General features: G+C 51.3%; 1 long non-coding RNA gene across 9 annotated transcripts; it reads left to right on the top strand.

The window, feature by feature from the left end:
• Nucleotides 1-838: 838 nt before the first annotated feature.
• Nucleotides 839-14,948, top strand: LOC143271183 (uncharacterized). Of its 9 annotated transcripts, none has more exons than XR_013048402.1 (5): nt 5,183-6,636; nt 6,895-7,106; nt 7,550-12,127; nt 12,604-12,672; nt 12,960-14,948. It is a non-coding gene; the product is annotated as an uncharacterized LOC143271183 (long non-coding RNA). The 9 variants fall into 9 exon arrangements; XR_013048400.1 differs by having other exon boundaries at nt 5,183-6,784; XR_013048407.1 differs by having other exon boundaries at nt 5,183-7,106; nt 7,550-8,945; nt 11,962-12,127.
• Nucleotides 14,949-16,843: the final 1,895 nt, after the last annotated feature.

Raw genomic sequence — 16,843 nt, 5'->3', positions numbered from 1 at the left:
GACTGCTGCTGTGATTCTTACCTGAAGAGTAAGCCATGCTTCAAAAGAGCTTGCTGTGTCCCTCCGTGGTCTCCCAAATGGCCGGCAAAATGTGTTTCTTCCTCCACAAGCCCCACCTGAGATGAAAGAGCCTGATGGCTGTCACCACAGAGCAGCCACTCTTATCTGGGGCATCTGGCCAAATGGAAGCATCTGGAAGCATCTGTTCTTCCGGCTTGTCCTTGCCTCACTCACTCCTTGACATGTTGAGGGATTTGCTTCTCAGGTAGCACAGGCAAGTTGATGAATTTTGTCATCACCGTGACCAAATACCCAACATAAGCAATGCCGGGGAGGAAAGGCTTGACCCATGGCTGGTTCTGTTGTTTCTGGGCAGGTGGTAAAGCAGGGCGCCACGGAGCATCATGGCGGAAGGGGATGATGGAGTAGGAAGACACACTCTACCAGAAACTTACTGCTTCCAGCTCTGCCCTGCCCTAAAGTTTTCACTACTTCTCAAAATAGTGCCGTCAGCTGTGGTTCGGGAGCACGTGGGGAAACTTCATAGTGAAATCCTAACAGATAGGAAGCATGTTTGTTTTGGATGAGTTCGGTTGTCACGGCAGCCATGCCTTCAGCGTCTCCAGTGACTGACAGCTAGAGGTGGGGTTCTGTGTCTGCCATGGCCCCTGTCACACTTGCTCAGTCCTTAATGCCCCAGCTGCAAGGGCTCTTGATGAAAGGAGGAGACTGGAGATCAATGGAAATGCTTGTGTGGGACTAATTAATTCATTACACTCGGCTACACAAAGAACTGGTTGGGTAGGTGCTCTCAGCTCTGCACCACAGGTATCTGACGTAGAGAGGATGGGAGGGGCTGGGCCAAGAAATCAAGAAGAGCCCGAAGGTAGGGAAAACAACCCATCTATGTCAGCTGGAAGCTGGGTACAGAACGCTTCAATTATCCTCCATTGTGTTAAAAAAAAAAAAAGATGAAATAGAGAAAAGAAGAGGACCCATCTCTAGTCATCTGACAGAGGTTTGCTTTTTGTGAGTCATCCACCTGGACTGAGCTCGGCTGGAGGTTCTTCTACTCTCCCTGGAGTCTGCTAAAACATCCAGGTGGCAGCTTTATTCCACATGTGGTACCTCAGCGGCAAGATGTGTTTCTCCAGTACTGAGTCCACAGAAGCCTGAGGTTTGTGAGCAATAACAGCCAGGATACCTAGGTGTGTTACACAAGGTGTGTGTCCCGAGCCTGGTCAAGAGAGTGGTTGTGATGATTAAAGATTCACAAGAGATTTAGCACAGAATGGGCCTCACACGTCCAGATCTCCAGATGACGGCTGTGACCTGATCATTGTAGTCTTCCCCACCTCCCCCATCCTCCTCCCCTTCCTCCCCCTTCCCCCTCCTTCTCCCCCTCTTCTTCAAGACAGAGTCTCTCTATATAGTCCTGGCTGTCCTAGAACTTGATATGTAGACCAGACTGGCCTTGAACTCCCAGAGATCTACTTGCTTTTGCTTCCTGAATGCTGGAATCAAAGGTGTGCACCACCACATTCACCTCCTCCTTCTCTGTCCCTCCCTCCCTCTCTCCCTCCCTCCCTCCCTCTCTCCCTCCATCCCTCCCTCCCTTTCTCTCTCTCACACAGCTTGGAATGCAGCCTCTAGGGCTTGCTCAGACTACAAGGCTGGGGGCAAGCAGAGGGATACTGTCACCACAGGATTTTGTCATCATAAGCACCAGAGAGAGAGAGACAGACAGACAGAGAGATAGACAGAGAGACATACAGAGACAGAGAGACAGAGAGACAGACAGACAGAGACAGGTCCTTCCTGAGTTGGAAATGGGATTTGATTCCCATTCTTGCTTGCTCTTCTGGCTTTGGACCCTGACTTTGGGGAAGGAGGAAGGAGGAGAGAGCAAAGGAGGGTGTGTGCGGTGGGGGAGGGGAGGGAAGGAGAGTGCTGGAGGACGTATCTTCAGACCACCCAAGGCCCAGTGCAGAAGGCCACAGGGCAGTGGGAGGACCCAGCCTTAGAGCAGCGTCGGTCACTGAGAATGACCCACACAGCAGTCGGTGACCTGTTGGGCAGGACAGGCTGGTCAGCTGTGGGGCAAAGCATGCTGGAGGGAAGCGGACCTGCAGGAAATAAGCCTGGTCCTCCAGGCTCTTCCCTGTCCTGGGGGTGGCAGGGATCCCCTCCCCCTCCTGGGGGGGGGGTGTCTGCATCTACACTTATAGAAATGACCCAAATGCGAGGCTTAATGCAGCACAGATTTATCATCTTACAGTTCTGCTCTTCAGAGGTCTAGATCAAGGCATTGGTGGGGGCTGAATGCTTCGTGGAGACCATAGGGCCCTCTCCAATTTCTCTAGACTGATTGCCTTCCTTGACTTTCAGCCTCTTTCTGTAGTCACTCCAGCCTGTTCCCTTCATCACTGTCTCCTACCAATGACCCAGACCCTCCTGTCTCCTTCTCAAGAACACCCTTGTGATTTGTATTGGGCTCACCCCGAGAGCTCAGCATAGTCTTTTTTTTTTTTTTTCTTCCCCAAGACAGGGTTTCTCTGTGTAGACCTGGCTGTCCTGAAATTCACTCTGTAGACCAGGCTGGCCCTAAACTCAGAGATCTGCATGCCTCTGCCTCCTGAGTGCTGGAATTAAAGGTGTGCACCATTACCGGCCAGCAAGGGGAATCTTTTTTCAAGATTGTAATTGAGTCCTACCTTCAGAGTCCCTTTTGCCGTCTGAGGTCACATAGTGGCCATTAACTTTGTCTGCCAAATCAAAAAGAGAATGAGGTGGTTGTCCCTGCTTTGAAAAGCCCACACAGACTACCAGGGAACTCTGAGCCACAGGGATTTAACAGAAACTGGAGAAGTCTTGGGCGGGGTTCTAAGATCAGGGACAATACTAGGTGGGGACTCACATCAAATGTCATCATCATTATTATCCTGTGCCCAGAGGCTTACCTAGCAGACTCTCTTTTCCTGGTTGGCTGGGGTGAGCAGGCCACCTCAGAGAAGTCAGTGTGGCTAGGAGACCTTGCCTAGCCGGCATCTGTCCCTGAGACTCTGAGGAAGGCAGAAGCAGACGCCAAAGCTTTGGTCACTTTGATAAATGCTGACCTGGATGCTCCTTTATAGAGAGGACAAGGAATGAGTTTTTGTTTTTTTCAAATACAACATTATAAGAGATAACCAAAGTTGCACCTTCCAGGTCACCTAGTGAGGCCGGTCACACGATGAAACTCCCCAGAACAAACGCTACTGAGCGTCTCCTCAGGTTTTCTAGAACTGTACTGGCCAATATGATGACCAGTAGTCACCATGGCTAGTTTAATTAATTATTTAATTAAGACAAGATCTCGCTTTGCCGAGGCTGGCCTCTAACTCACTATGTAGCCCAGGATAACCTCGAGCTTCCTGGTCATGCTGGCCACTCAGCTGTGCAGTGTCGTGAAGTCCAAACCCTGGGCAGCCTGTCTGCTAGGCGAGCACTTCACCCGTGGCTAAATATTAAACGTTGGTTTCTTGGCGGCACTAACCAGAGTATAAGTGCTCAGCTGTCACACCATGTCACACAGTGCAAATCAGTTCAGACACCATCGTGGAATGTTCTTGTGGACGTGCAGCTCAGTCACCTGTGCCCTGCCCTCTGGTTCTCTAGCTTGTGCACCGTGAGTCTACTCCTCAGGCCAGGGGTTATCCATTTCGGTAAGATGTCACTTGCCAGGGCCCTCCGAGGACAGGGGAGCTCCAACAGGACACGGATGTTTGGTTACAGGATTCATGTCTCAATGTCTCAGGAGAGACCTCAGAGGAAATAGAAGATGCCTCACTTATTGGAGGGTAAACTCTCTTACCCACAAGGCAAGTTGCCACCATATGACACTGCCTGGAGCTCTTGTGTCTTCTATGAAGAGATATCAGGTGTGCTAGTCCTCTGGGGAGCAGCCCCACCCTCGATGAACCTGAGGCTGTCTGGGTAGGGAGGGACTGCCTCTGCTTCCACCTCCACGCCAGCACTCTGGAGACAAAAACCTCACACTCTAAGCAGCTTATAGAAGAGAGACAGCTTCCCTCCCTTGTTGGGTCACTGTGCCTCCTGGGGAGAGGGACTTCAGAGCCCACGGTCACTTGGAAAGTATCCTGATGGCAGCAGGCAGGGTCTCCTGATGGAGAGTCCACAATTAGGTGAGCCTGTTCTCCAGACGCAGACTCCGTTCTCTCTAGCAGCCGATGCCAATCTGAACCAAGCAATGGGGGAAAGTTCTCTGGGCTTCATCAGTCAGTCCCAGCCTGGCTCAGGACCTTCTTGTGAAGAGCTTGGGACAAAGACCTCAGGCAAGGTCAATTCATGCCTGAGGGTCCTGACCATTCGAGTTTTCCCACTTGGACCTGGTGAGGTGTGTGGGCGGGTTTTCAGGTCCAGTTTTCTTCAAGCTATGCCCCCATGGCCTTGGAGGATCCCAGGGAGCATGGGAAGAATGGAGCATTCACTGGACCCGCCTTCCAGGGCACTCATCACATCTGCCCACTTCCCTCCCGCAGGGATGAAAGTGAACTTGTCATAGTCCTGAATGGACATATTTTAGGGCTGACTCAGAGCCTTCTAGAGCAAGTGCTAATGGGACCCAGTGAAACTGCCGCAGAAAGAGGAACAGAAGTGAGCGAACTTCCCAAGATGCAACTTCAGAGCACACGCTGAGCAGAAAAACTAACTTGAGTGGTTCTTCCTGCCTCAGAAAAGAACAGGATAAAAGCCACAGGGTCGCTGCAATGTCCTCAAAGATGGCAGCTCAAGGCAGCTGTTTGTGTGGCAATTGTGCTGTACGGTTGTGGCAAAGCCTGTGTTTCTCAGAGGAAACAAACCCCAGGGGGTTGGGAACCGGTGGGAGGGAGAGCTGCCCCTCTCCTTTGTATGACCTCACGGCGTGGAAGGACGAGGACCAGGCTTCCAGCTCTGAGTTCAAGTTCAACCACAGTGGGGGAGTTCTTTAGGATGGAGCCCTTGCAGTTCGTTGTTGTAGAAGAGGGAGGAAGGAGAGACAAGGAGGAAAGGGGGTGGGAGAAAAGGAGGGGGAGGGAGGCAGTGCCAAGCGGTTCTCTCTCTCTCTCTCTCTCTCTCTCTCTCTCTCTCTCTCTCTCTCTCTCTCTCTCTCTCTCAGTTTTTAGAGAGAGAGACAGGCTGTCCTGGAACTCACTCTACAGACCAGGCTGGCCTCGAACTCACAGAGATCCGCCTGCCTCTGCCTCCTGAGTGCTGGGATTAAAGGTGTGCGCCACCACTGCCTGGATATTCTTGGTCTTTTAAATTTCTTTCTTTATAGATGCTCTGTGACTTACGGTGGTGTCACATGGGAGCGGCCCATCAGAAGCTGGCGATGTCTTAGTAACACTCACACTGAGCACATCTAACTGTGCAAATACCCCTCCTTGACAGCGTGACACACTGGCAAGGGTGTCTGAACTCCTGACATTGTGACATGGTGATCCCACCTATGGAAATGCTCGGCTTCATACATAGCTGCCGGGGGCTGACGCAGCCTGAAGGCCTCAGGCTGCACCCACTCGCTTAGACTGTCATCAGAATATCCTCACAGTCATAGCCCATGGTGGACAGTGTGGCTGACTGGGAGCTGTGCCTTGCTGTCATTGCTTAGCACTGTATCATACTGTGTGTGTGTGTGTGTGTGTGTGTGTGTGTGTGTGTGTGTGTGTGTGTGGTTTTGCTATGTTGTCCCCAAATTCTTGGGTTCAAACAATTCCCGTGCCTCAGTCTCCCAGGGAGCTCTGCCTCCCAGCCCATGCCTCTATGCCCAGATTTTCTTCTATATATTGCCACCTTGAGAAAAGGCCAAAATGCAAAATTCAGAGTGTATCGTGTTCATGGCATTGTAAAGCTGAAAGCCGAGGAAGTTGATCATTACTTGTTCCTATGGAAGCAGAGTCCACCACTCCTTCACTCCAGCTGTGGCTTAGGCAACAGCACATAGTCTAATGCAGATGAGTCTTGGGTTTCCTTTAGCCTTCCTTGGCCCCGGGCTCGTGGGAGCTTCTGGGTACCCAGTCTGCAAACCACAGATCTAACCCAACTCCTACTGTATCACTGAGGAAACAGAGACCGGAAAGGAAGCACACATCCCTGTTCTTCACCAGCAGCTCCCAATTCTGGATTTCCTTCTGAGGTCAAGGCTTAATGGGACTACTTTCACATGTGGATGGTTACAATGTACGCACTTGTCTCAGATGTGAGAACAGATGCAAATAGCAGCCACTGTAGACAGCTGTTCAATCATCAGCTTGGAGCATCAGAGCAAATTTGTTGCATACTATTCTCTGCTTTCATTCCTTATCCAAGACAGGCATTGCTAATCAATCTGCTAATCAGTTGTGGCACTTTTTCCTGCTGAGCCTAGATATGGCCTCAAAAATCATCCACAGCAAAGTGCTTCAGGCGGCCACTATCAGTTCATCGAGAGCTGGTTCTCAAAATGAACTCTCTTGTTCTTCCTGGTTCTGACTGGTTCCTTGGCACCAAGGCCACATACTTCCACAGTCCGTACTTGAGAAGAGACGTCTCTCCCTGCGCAGCTTCAAGCAGGAGTCCATTAGTGAGAGGCACTGCCACGAGAATTTGAAGTGGGTGAGGAGAATCGCTGTGGTGATAGATGTGACTAGTGCTCAGAGCGGCCAAAGCCGGGAATGCAGGCCGCGGCGCTTCGGTCTGGGAGGAGTTGCTGAGTCATTTGCAGGATTCAGTAGAGACCCCGAAGGTCGCTTACCTCTAGAAGGTGCTGGCTGGGACTCCGGCCCCCACTCCTTCCACGCACTGCCCTTCCTAGCCGGGCCCCTGGAACGGCTTTCATTTTCACGACCCACTCCCTTCACGGTTGTTTTCCAGGGGTACTTGGAGTAGGAAACAGCCTTGGCAGCAAGGTGGACGGCCCCACCTTACTGTCTTCCTCTTCCTGTTGTCATATTACTCAACAGTCCATCTCCACAGCGTGCAGACAGACGTTGGAGCATCACAGAGTTTGGAGCCGGGCAAGCCTTTGTAAAAGAAAATGTTGGTTCTTTCCTTTTTTTCCACACAAACAACTGAACCCCAGAGAGGTGACTGAGGCCAATTTGTCCCAGAGCTGGATTTAGAAGCCAGGCCTGACTGCCTGGACTAGTTCCTTGGGACCCCAGAGTCTTGTGGGAGGGTTCTAGAAGTAAGCGGACTGCTTTGGTGGTGGGGCTGTGGGGATGGGGGTAGGGTGGGGAGCTGGGGGGTAAGGGGGTTAGCAGGTTTGGGTGGGGTGGTGGGAGAGGTGGGGGTGGCAAACATCTGGCTGCAAAGGAGCCAAGGTGAGGGGAGTGATGTGTGCAGGTCTCTCAACAGCATGAGCTGTGGAAGCCATATTGCCCAGTTCTAACCCTGCAATGGAAACCCTATCACTTCTCCATGTGGAAACAGACCCCCTGGTCTTGAGCATTGTTTTTTATATCCAGTTGTTGAAAAAAAAAAGTCACAGAATTAAAATTAACATTGTCACTTTTTTTCTTTTTGTAAGTGTCCTCCTGTGTCCACTGTGTTGAGGTTGGATGGAGCATCCTCTCAGAGTCCCGGGGCAAGCTACTGATGCAAAAGACACTCACAAAGGATACAGGGACAATAGCACTGCCAGGGAGGGAGGAGGAGCCACCGTGGAAGCTGTAGATGCTGGCCGGGCTGCTGACATACTGAGGACTGATTTACCTTGTCCCATCGCTGGATGCTGGGCCTCTGATGGAAAAGTCCTTCCCCAGAGTCTGCGCTCCTGAGAGCCAGGTGACTTTTACGGTCCTGTGCTCAGCTGACCTTTCAGGGGCCAATTTTCTTCAACAGGTGGGAAGAAGGCAGGGGATCTCTCCTTAGGAAGGGAGGGAAGGACACAATCTCACTGAGCACAGATTAGCTGCTAAGGCCCCTGGGAGCTAGCCATCCTGGCACTGTGGAGATGATGAGGACTGACCAGCAAATGCAAGCAAGTCTATTCATCCTGAGCTGGCCGGAGTCAGCCACCATCACCAGTGTTTTGCAGAGATTCAAAGGCCGGAGAAAGCTTTTCCATGGAGTTTCAGATATCCCCTGACCAGAGGCCACTGGCCGGGGGAGCCTTGGGAGGCTAGCTACCAGTAGCACCCATGGGATCAGATATGCACTGGTTGTCCTAAACTGGAATTATTGACAAAAGCTGGGAAAACTGAGTGATGAATCAAGGTCTGGGTATATGGGCCATTGTCATGGAAGTTTTTGTTTGGCTTCCTGTATGGTCACTAGAGATGGCTATCTGGCCTCCTGTGGGTCCCATTTCCTAGGTCGATTATTGTAGATAAGAGATTGCTGCAGGTTGTGAGTCAGAATCAGTTTTGAAGTGAGATGCCTAGGGACGAGGCTGGCCTCCAATCCCCACTTGTGAGGGGCTCAGTAGGAGCTGCCCACGTCTACTGCCCCCAGCACACAGTGGCTCTGTAACACCCGGTGAACACACGCCAGTGGCCAGCGAGTTCCCAGAGCGGAGGCCCGCTCTGCTCTGTGGCTCCTGCCCGCAGCATTACCGCGTTCTCTCTTAGCCTGCTCTGAATGTCCCCCTGTGCCCACAGGTAAGTAGCTCCAGTGGAGAGTCTGGGCCCCCACCTCCCTTCCTTCCCTTGTTATTACAGGGGGGACTGGGCTCCAGGGTGGTTGCAACATAATTTTTGACACACCGCATAGACATGAGTCCTGGATGGAAACTCTGGATTCAGCGTCATTCTCGACGGTAATTTTTTTTCCGTGTCACGAGTACATTCTTAATGATTTGTCTTTAGATAATTACACCCACTCTTGCCCTGCACCTCCACGCCGTCCTCCCCACCAGTGTTTTTCTCAGGTTCATGACTCTGTTTTGTGACCCACCGAGATTAACCAGAGCTGTCTGTGTGCAGGTGAGTTGGGGTTAGCTGTTGAAGCCTGGTGGGCTCTGCCGGGGAACACAACTAAAGACAGTAGGCCGTCAATGGCCAATGGTTCGGAGGGAAACGATGGCCCGGTGAGCCCCTCCCATTCCTGACTTATTGGTGAGGGTCTCTTGTGTGGGCCTAGTTCAGGTGAGCAGAGCTGCTGTGAGCCGATGCTTAGAAGGGTTGTATTGACTATAGAGACCAGCATAGCACCGCTGGCCTCAGGCTTGGGGCCTGACCTCCATCTCTCAAGTGTTGAGGCTGCAGGCCCCCATGATCGTTATTTGTTTAATACAGGGTTTTTCTATGGAGCCCTTGCCAACCACAAACTTGATATTTTCCTGCCTCAGCCCCCTAAGTGCTCAGCTTATAGGTGTGTGTCTCCAGGCATGGCACACCTCAGTTCCTTGGCATTTTAAGTATTTCCATAATTTTTTTAATGTATTTATATGTATGGAAATAAGTATTTCCAGTTTTGCTTTGAACAAGAAATGTGTCCTGGAAGTTGTCTACTCTATCGTGTAGAAGGCTCTATCCCCAGGTCCCTAAGACTTCCCAGCAGCCATCATAAGGACCGCAGGTCCCGTTTCAGGGCCTTTCTGGGTGTCGGCTGTGCAGCCTACTGTAGGGTAGAATAGGAAGGTCCAGAGGGGTCTGGTGTTGTGACTTTGCCCTGGACTTCTTGGGGGTCTGTCTTTACTCTGGGCCAGGACTGAGGGTAGCTGAAGCCTGCTGGGCAGAAGGAGTGCCTCATGGGCACTGCCAGGACATGAGAGGTGTGGTTAGAAGTTCCTTGGTGTCTCGGAGGCAAGAACTCAGGTCCCGACAACTGGACCCCGGCTTCAGTTTTCCTGAGAACAGTGCCCTGGGAGGGCACTTGGAGGATAAATAGGGGTCTGACTCAGACTTCTGGCCCTGACCTGGATGTACACCACCACCCAACACACACACACACACACACACACACACACACACACACACACACACACACACACACTCCCATCCTCTGCCAGCAACAAGTGATCCCTCTTCTCCTTCCCTACCTCCAGCCTCAGATTGCTGCCATTTATCAGGATGCTGAGGCAATCCAAATGCAGATGGTTGATCCACCCCTGCTGTTTTAAAGACTTGTAACGCAGGAGAGTGATGAGTTCAAGGCCAGCCTGGGCTCCAATAGTGAGCCCCTCTTTTAAAAAGAGAGTGGATTGGGGAGATGACTCAGCCAGTAAAATACTTGCTGTCTAAGCAAGAGAACCCCAGCTCAACCCCAGACCTGACAGTAGAAAGCCAAGCACAGTGGTGCGGGGCGTGTTTGTATTCCTGGAGACAGGCAGGCAGATTCCTGGGGCTAGAGGGCAGCAAGCCTAGGGGAATTGGTGGCTCCAGGTCAGTGAGAGATCTTGTCTCAAAATCCAAGGTGGGGGGCTGGAGAGACGACTCAGCCATTAAGAACACTTGTTGCCCTTGCTGGGGAACCTAGGTTCAGATTCCAGCCGCAACACAGTGGTTCACAATCACCCATAACTTCAGTTCCAAGGGATCTTCTGACCTCTGTGAGCACCAGGCACACATATGGTACAGAGACATCCATGCCAGCAAAACAGTCAACCACACAGAAATAAAACAAATAAAAATAAAATGTAAACCAAGCAAAGTGGCAGGTGACTCAAGAAGACAGCCAATGCTGACCTCTGGCCTCCATGTGCACACTTGTATGACTGTATACAACTGAACACATGCATATATACAAAACACACACACACACACAAACACCAAACGCAAATATATGCAGAGTTCCCAATTCCCCAAGTTGGGCTTCAGCATTATCTGTGGCTGGGAATCATCTACTTGTTCCCAAGGACGGAGCTGAGACAACGCTGCCTGCCCTGTGTCCCTAATACTCAGCAACTACTCCCCTGGCAAGCCACGCTGACTGCAGCTTTCCAAGACACGGTCTCCCACTTTTCACACCAGCAGACTGAGGCTCAGAGAGGAAAGTCACTTAAGTACTTGATGTCAGGTGACTGAGACAGAACTGGAATCTGAAACCCAGATTCCCAAGGCGAGGGTGCCCCCTTAGGTAGCTGTGGTTCTGGTTCACATGAGAAGAGCCCACCCAGCCTACCTGGGAATCAGGAGCTGAGGATCACTCAGGACTACCTGAGTGAGACAGGACGAAGGGTATCACCTCGTCTGTAGACCTCCCTTCCTTCCCGGGTTCTTGATGACCTCTCTCCTGTAGCAACTTTTCTGTAAGGTTTATTCAATTGGAGACACCAACAGCTGAGAAGATCCTGGATTCAAGGAATTACCTGAGCATGGTGGTGCCCACACAACAGTCTGACACTATGGGTCCCCTACCCACTTCAATGTCCCATCTCTCCAGAGTGAGCTGTATTTTGTGTGTGTGTGTGTGTGTGTGTGTGTGTGTGTGTGTGTGTGTGTGTGTGTGTGTGTGCGCGCGTGTGGCTGTGGGTGCATGTGGCAGCTAGCTGGGGGATCTACTTGTCTCTGCCTCCCGGGCACTGGGATTACTGTGTGTCACCACAGGGCTCTTTTTGTTTCACTTTGTTTCACTTAGGCTCTGGGGACTGAAGTCCATCCTAATGATTACAGATTGCACAGCAGACTTTTTACTGAGGAGCGATGTCCCCAACCTCCGCATTTCATTTTGCAGTTGAAATCTGATTCCTGTTTCTACTTACTAGAGGGAGAGACATATTCCAGTCTTACGACCTACCCACGGCCTGATTCCATGCTTATGTCACCAACTGAGATGGGACACACTGTCACAACAGGGAGCTGAGAGCATGGGGGGGGGGGCTGCCCCAATTCTGCTGTAGCACAGCAAGGAGGGGAGGGCCTGAGGCAGGAGAGACCGAGAGAGAGTCAGGAGATAGCCTTTCTATTCTCAGTTCTGCAGTGAGCTCGCTGTGTGCCCTTGGGCAGATCAGTTCCTCTCCTAACCCTCAGTTTCCTCATTTTCTACAACCAAATGCAGAATCTTCAAGGCTTTCCCTTTCAATTCTGAAGAGGCCACAGCTCTAGCTGGGCTGTGGGCTGTGTGTGAAGAAATCGGAGCCTCTTGGTTTCATTTCGTAACTTGGGCCCCTCAGCACTTCCCAGCTAGGGCTGGGAACGGGACCATCATTCATTGACAAATGAAGGTGAGTTTCAGGGAGGTGGCTGGCAGGCTGGGCTGTCACAAACCTCTGACAGAAGGACAGTGCTGGGGAAACCCCCGTTTTCCTACCTGGGGCTCTGATTGGTGCACAGCATTTGCGCTTCCTTCAGCCTGTGGTCTCCAGCCTTTGCTGGCTCCCATGCCATCAGCTGCTGGTTCTGATCAATGGCAACAGAGTAAGCAACAAATAAGAAGTCCATTTACTGGCAATTTCAGTCATTTGTGGCATTTAATTAGCATAATTGACCCAAACTGGAACTTTTCCTTCCACCTGAATTTAAAAATACATCCCCGCTGACCCCCAGTACATCTGAGGAATATTATTTTTTTTAAATAAGGTTTTAACTAAAGCCCAATATCAAAACACCATATAATACTTTTATCTCATTGAAGACATTTGATGGTTATTAAAATATTACTGCTTTAAGGCTTATTTTGATTTTTTTTTTTTTGCCCAAGAGTGTGTGCAGAGCCTCGATCCTCAGATAATAACAAAGAAACCTTAAACATGAAAAAAACACATGAAAGGTAATATGTTCCCCATTAGTGCCAGTATCATTTCCCCAGGATTACTGCTTTCCAAATATAGCATTAGCTTAAAAATAAAAGACCGTTTACAGTAATGGGACACTCGGTACTACTTTGGAGCATGTGGGCTCTCCAAGGGCCTTGTACAACGGCTTCATTAAGTGGAAACTGCGGGGGAGAAAGGCTGGCTTAAAAAAATCCCAGCATGCCTCCTCAAAGGCCCCCCAGATAGGCCACCTACCCTGACCCAAGGCCCGTGTCTAACAAGCTCTTAATTCTGCTTTCAGAACTGCTTTTTCACGCGTTGTTTCTCCCAGAGATGAAAACATTTTCGAAGCTGACAAGCCATCAGTGGGTACCACCCGGGAAGAGAAGCCTCCTCGGTCCAGAGCTCTGCATTCTGGCCTCACAGGCAGGAGAACCTGCAACCGCCATCCATACCCAAGGGGTCGTCCTGGGCTTGGGAATTCTCTTTTTATCCGGGGAGCCAGCACGCTTAGGAGAAGTTATGAGAGCAGAAAGGCTCGAGGGCCATGCCTACCAGATTGTCTCAGTGGACCTGGAGCAGTGACTAGTGACGGCTTTGCTTGCTGGGGAAGGCTGGAGCCCATTGTACAGTTGGGACGGAGTCATCGTGGACACAGAAGGACCCTCCCAAGGGGCAGCTAGGGCCCCTCTCGTTTTCTTCCATGGGCTAACCTGTGTCAAGCCCCCACTGGAAACTGCCAGTGGACTAAGGGTACCTGAAGAGACTCACATTGTCTGTTTGCTGTTTTGCTCCAATATTGCAGGCCCTTCTGATTTGGGGAGCCAATCTCCTAAAAGCCCAGTTTTGAGAAGCTCCACAGAGTGAGGGAGCAAGTGTCTAGCCTAAAGGGAGAGAGATGTGCTCCCCCTGGTTTCAAATCCCCAACTGGATGCCAACTATACCTCAGCTGTGGGCAGGGAGGAGGAGATCCAGAGGGCACGTGGAGGGGAACAGCATGTACCTATTGCTCGTGCACTGGGTGGGGGTCTCTCCACTAGGCCAGCCTTTGTCCCCGGGGGCAGGTCCTTGGTGGGGATGGGGATGGTGTCACTATGGCCATTGTCTGTTTGCTATGAGGAATCGACTCACCCGGCCGTTATCAGCTGTGGACTTCCCTGGCCCTGCTCAGTTCAGCACTCTTGTCCTTGAAGCCACAAAGGGTCATTTCTCATGTTCCTGGCTCTGTGGCTGGCACCAAGCAGGCACATCTCCCTTGAGGTCAGAGAAGAAGTTAACCGCTCCCTTGTACAGACTATGCCCTGCTGTCCAGGGTCTGGCCAGGCGTCACGTGGATTTATTCTCTCGGCAGTCCCCCACAGGATCACCGTATCATGGCAATCCATGTGTGAGGGACTTGCGGAGAAGAGAGTCTGAGCCACCTGAGGAGGCTTCAGCAGCTAAGCGGGTAGATGGCAGGTGGTACGTGTGCTAGAGCGCCTGCCTGCCTGCCTGCCCTGAGTGCTGGACCTCATCATCTCTCAGAACTCACAGCTCTTGGTGTCAACGGCATCCAAGTCTCTCGTAAGATAGAAGCCAACCCTTGGTCACAACACTTGATTCAAAATCATTGCTTTTTGTGGGCTACTACTTCCTTGGGAGGTGAAGATTGACATTCTGGGGGCCACTCGTGGCACAGGTTGGGGCCGAGTCCTCTGCCCTAGAGAATCTGTAGTTCAGCCCCAGGCGGGGATCCTGTCCTCCAGGGCTCACGCAGTTTAAATGCTTTGGAGTGGGACAATTGCAAAAGGAATTTGCACCTACAGAAGAGGAATGAGCAGCTAAGAGGGAAAGCTATGCCCAAGGTTCAGACACAGGCCTGTGGCCCTGAGTTTAGAGTGCCGCTAAACCCTGGCCTTCTGCTCATTCCTCCTAGCCATACCAGTTGTCAAGTGCGCGGATCAGGTGGGTTTTTTTTTTTTTTTTTTTTTTTTTTTTTTTTTTTTGTCAACTTGACACAGTGAGAAAAAGGAAATGTCAGTTGATAAAATGCCTCCATCAGATTGGCCTGTAGGCAAGTTCGTGGGGTATTATCTTGATTAATGATTGATGTGGGAGGGCTCAGTCCACTGTGAGTGATGGCCCCTGGGCAGGTGGTCCTGGGTTGCATAAAGAAGGCTGAGTAAGCCATGACAAGCAGGCCAGTAAGCAGCGTTCCTCTCTCGTCTCTGCTCCAGTTCCTGCCTCGAGTTCCTGCCTCGGTTTCCCGAATTGATGTACTCTAAGCCAAATAAACACTTCTCTACACAAATTGCTTTGGGTCATGATGTTTATCACAGCAGTAAAAAGCAAAGGAGGAACGTGAGACCCAGAGGAATGTGGGAGCCTGTGAGCTGGAACTGGAGTGGCACTGGAGGGGCAGAAACAGCTCTGGGAAAGAGAGGGAGGAGCCTGTGGGGGATGAGTACCGCCAGCAGATGATGCGGGTAACAAGTCAGGCAGGCAATGCACAGCACCTCCACCTGTTTTCCCCAGGATGAGAGGATGTGGGAGACTCGGGGTGGAAGTAGGAGAGCCAGGCTCAATGACTGATGTCTGTCAGGAGCACAGGGAGAGAGAGGTGGCTTCCTGCCACGGGCTTGGCATCATGTGTGCTTAAAGGACAGAGACGTGTTACCTCTGCTACTCATGCCACACCTAGACACTCCTGCTCACTCAGACCCACCTGTCGCTGATACTGTAGAGTTTGCCGCCTGTTCCATGGGACCCACCAACTGTCAAGGCATCACCGACACTGAGAGGGGAGGACTGGCCTGGCTAAGTCACCATGGGGCCAAACCAGAAGGTCAAAGGTCCTGGCCTCTGTCACTTCAAATAGCCCCAGTACACTACCAAAGACACTGCATTCTTGTTAACTCGTGCAAATTCCATTGTGCAGGAGGAAGAATAGTGCAGGAATCTAACCGTGCTGAACGGAGGGGAAGGCCTAAGACAGTAAAAACCAGAAGCTGGGACTTCAGATTTGAGCACTGGTTTGAAATATTTCTGAAGCCCTGTGGAACCAACATGGCTCAGTGTGGTCCTCCCTTCTAACGAGCAGGGCTCAGTGTGGTCCTCCCTTCTAACCAGCAGGGCTCAGTGTGGTCCTCCCTTCTAACGAGCAGGGCTCAGTGTGGTCCTCCCTTCTAACGAGCAGGAGGCTGAGCCCGACGGGTCATGGGGCCCCTGGTAACTGTGGTGAGGAAGGGTGGGTAACTGTGGTTAAGATGGCTAACATGGTGAGGGTGGGTGGGTAACTGTGGTTAATGTGGGTAACATAGTGAGGGTGGGTGGGTAACTGTGGTGAGGGTGGGTGGGTAACTGTGGTGAGGGTGGGTGGGTAACTGTGGTGAGGGTGGGTGGGTAACTGTGGTGAGGGTGGGTGGGTAACTGTGGTTAATGTGGGTAACATGGTGAGGGTGAGTGGGTAACTGTGGTTTGAGGTGGGTAACATGGTGAGGATGGACTGGTAACTGCCGTAAGGGTGGATATGCACAAGGCTGAAGGAACTTAGACAGAACAAGGTCCTAAGTCTAAATTCCACCGGGACCCTTTCTAGCCCAGCCAGCCTTAAAACTCAGGGTCCCGGGCAGCCCTGGCAGGTCCAGCCTTCCCAGCAGAGCCTCTTCACAGATTTACATATTGTGCCCCCCCCCACCTGTGTGTAATCTGGTCTATCAATGTGAAGGCGTTGGAGTTTTTTTGAACGTGCCCTACATCAAATACATCCCCTCTCCACTGGGAGTAGCCCCCATCCACTATGCCGCAGACTCGGGGGACATTTGATTGTCTAGAACACATCAAACGGCCCAGGTCTCCCTTGTAAAAGTTTTACAAGAAAATCATTGAAGATCAGCCGAGCCTGCCTTTTCCTCTCCTCCTCCTTGGATTTCAACGCCGAGCTGATGTAGCCTCACCATACTTCGGTGCTGGCCTGTGAGAGCGCTGGGCTGGTGAGGCAGCGGCGGTAGGATTCTCAGCCCCCCGGATTGTTCGTTAGGCTTGCAGGCCACGGCTGTGGGATCTAGTGAGTTGGACATATTTTATTTAACCAGCTTAGTAAAAGGTAATATTCAGCAGCTGTGATCTATAGCAGAATTACAATTTTCAGGTCAAGGAGGGATTTTGATATTAGGAGGTTGGGCAGAATTACTATGAAATCTCATG

Source organism: Peromyscus maniculatus, chromosome 1, assembly GCF_049852395.1.
Source record: "Peromyscus maniculatus bairdii isolate BWxNUB_F1_BW_parent chromosome 1, HU_Pman_BW_mat_3.1, whole genome shotgun sequence".
NCBI classification, from domain to species: Eukaryota; Metazoa; Chordata; class Mammalia; order Rodentia; family Cricetidae; genus Peromyscus; species Peromyscus maniculatus.
This window is presented reverse-complemented; position numbering and strand designations above follow the sequence as displayed.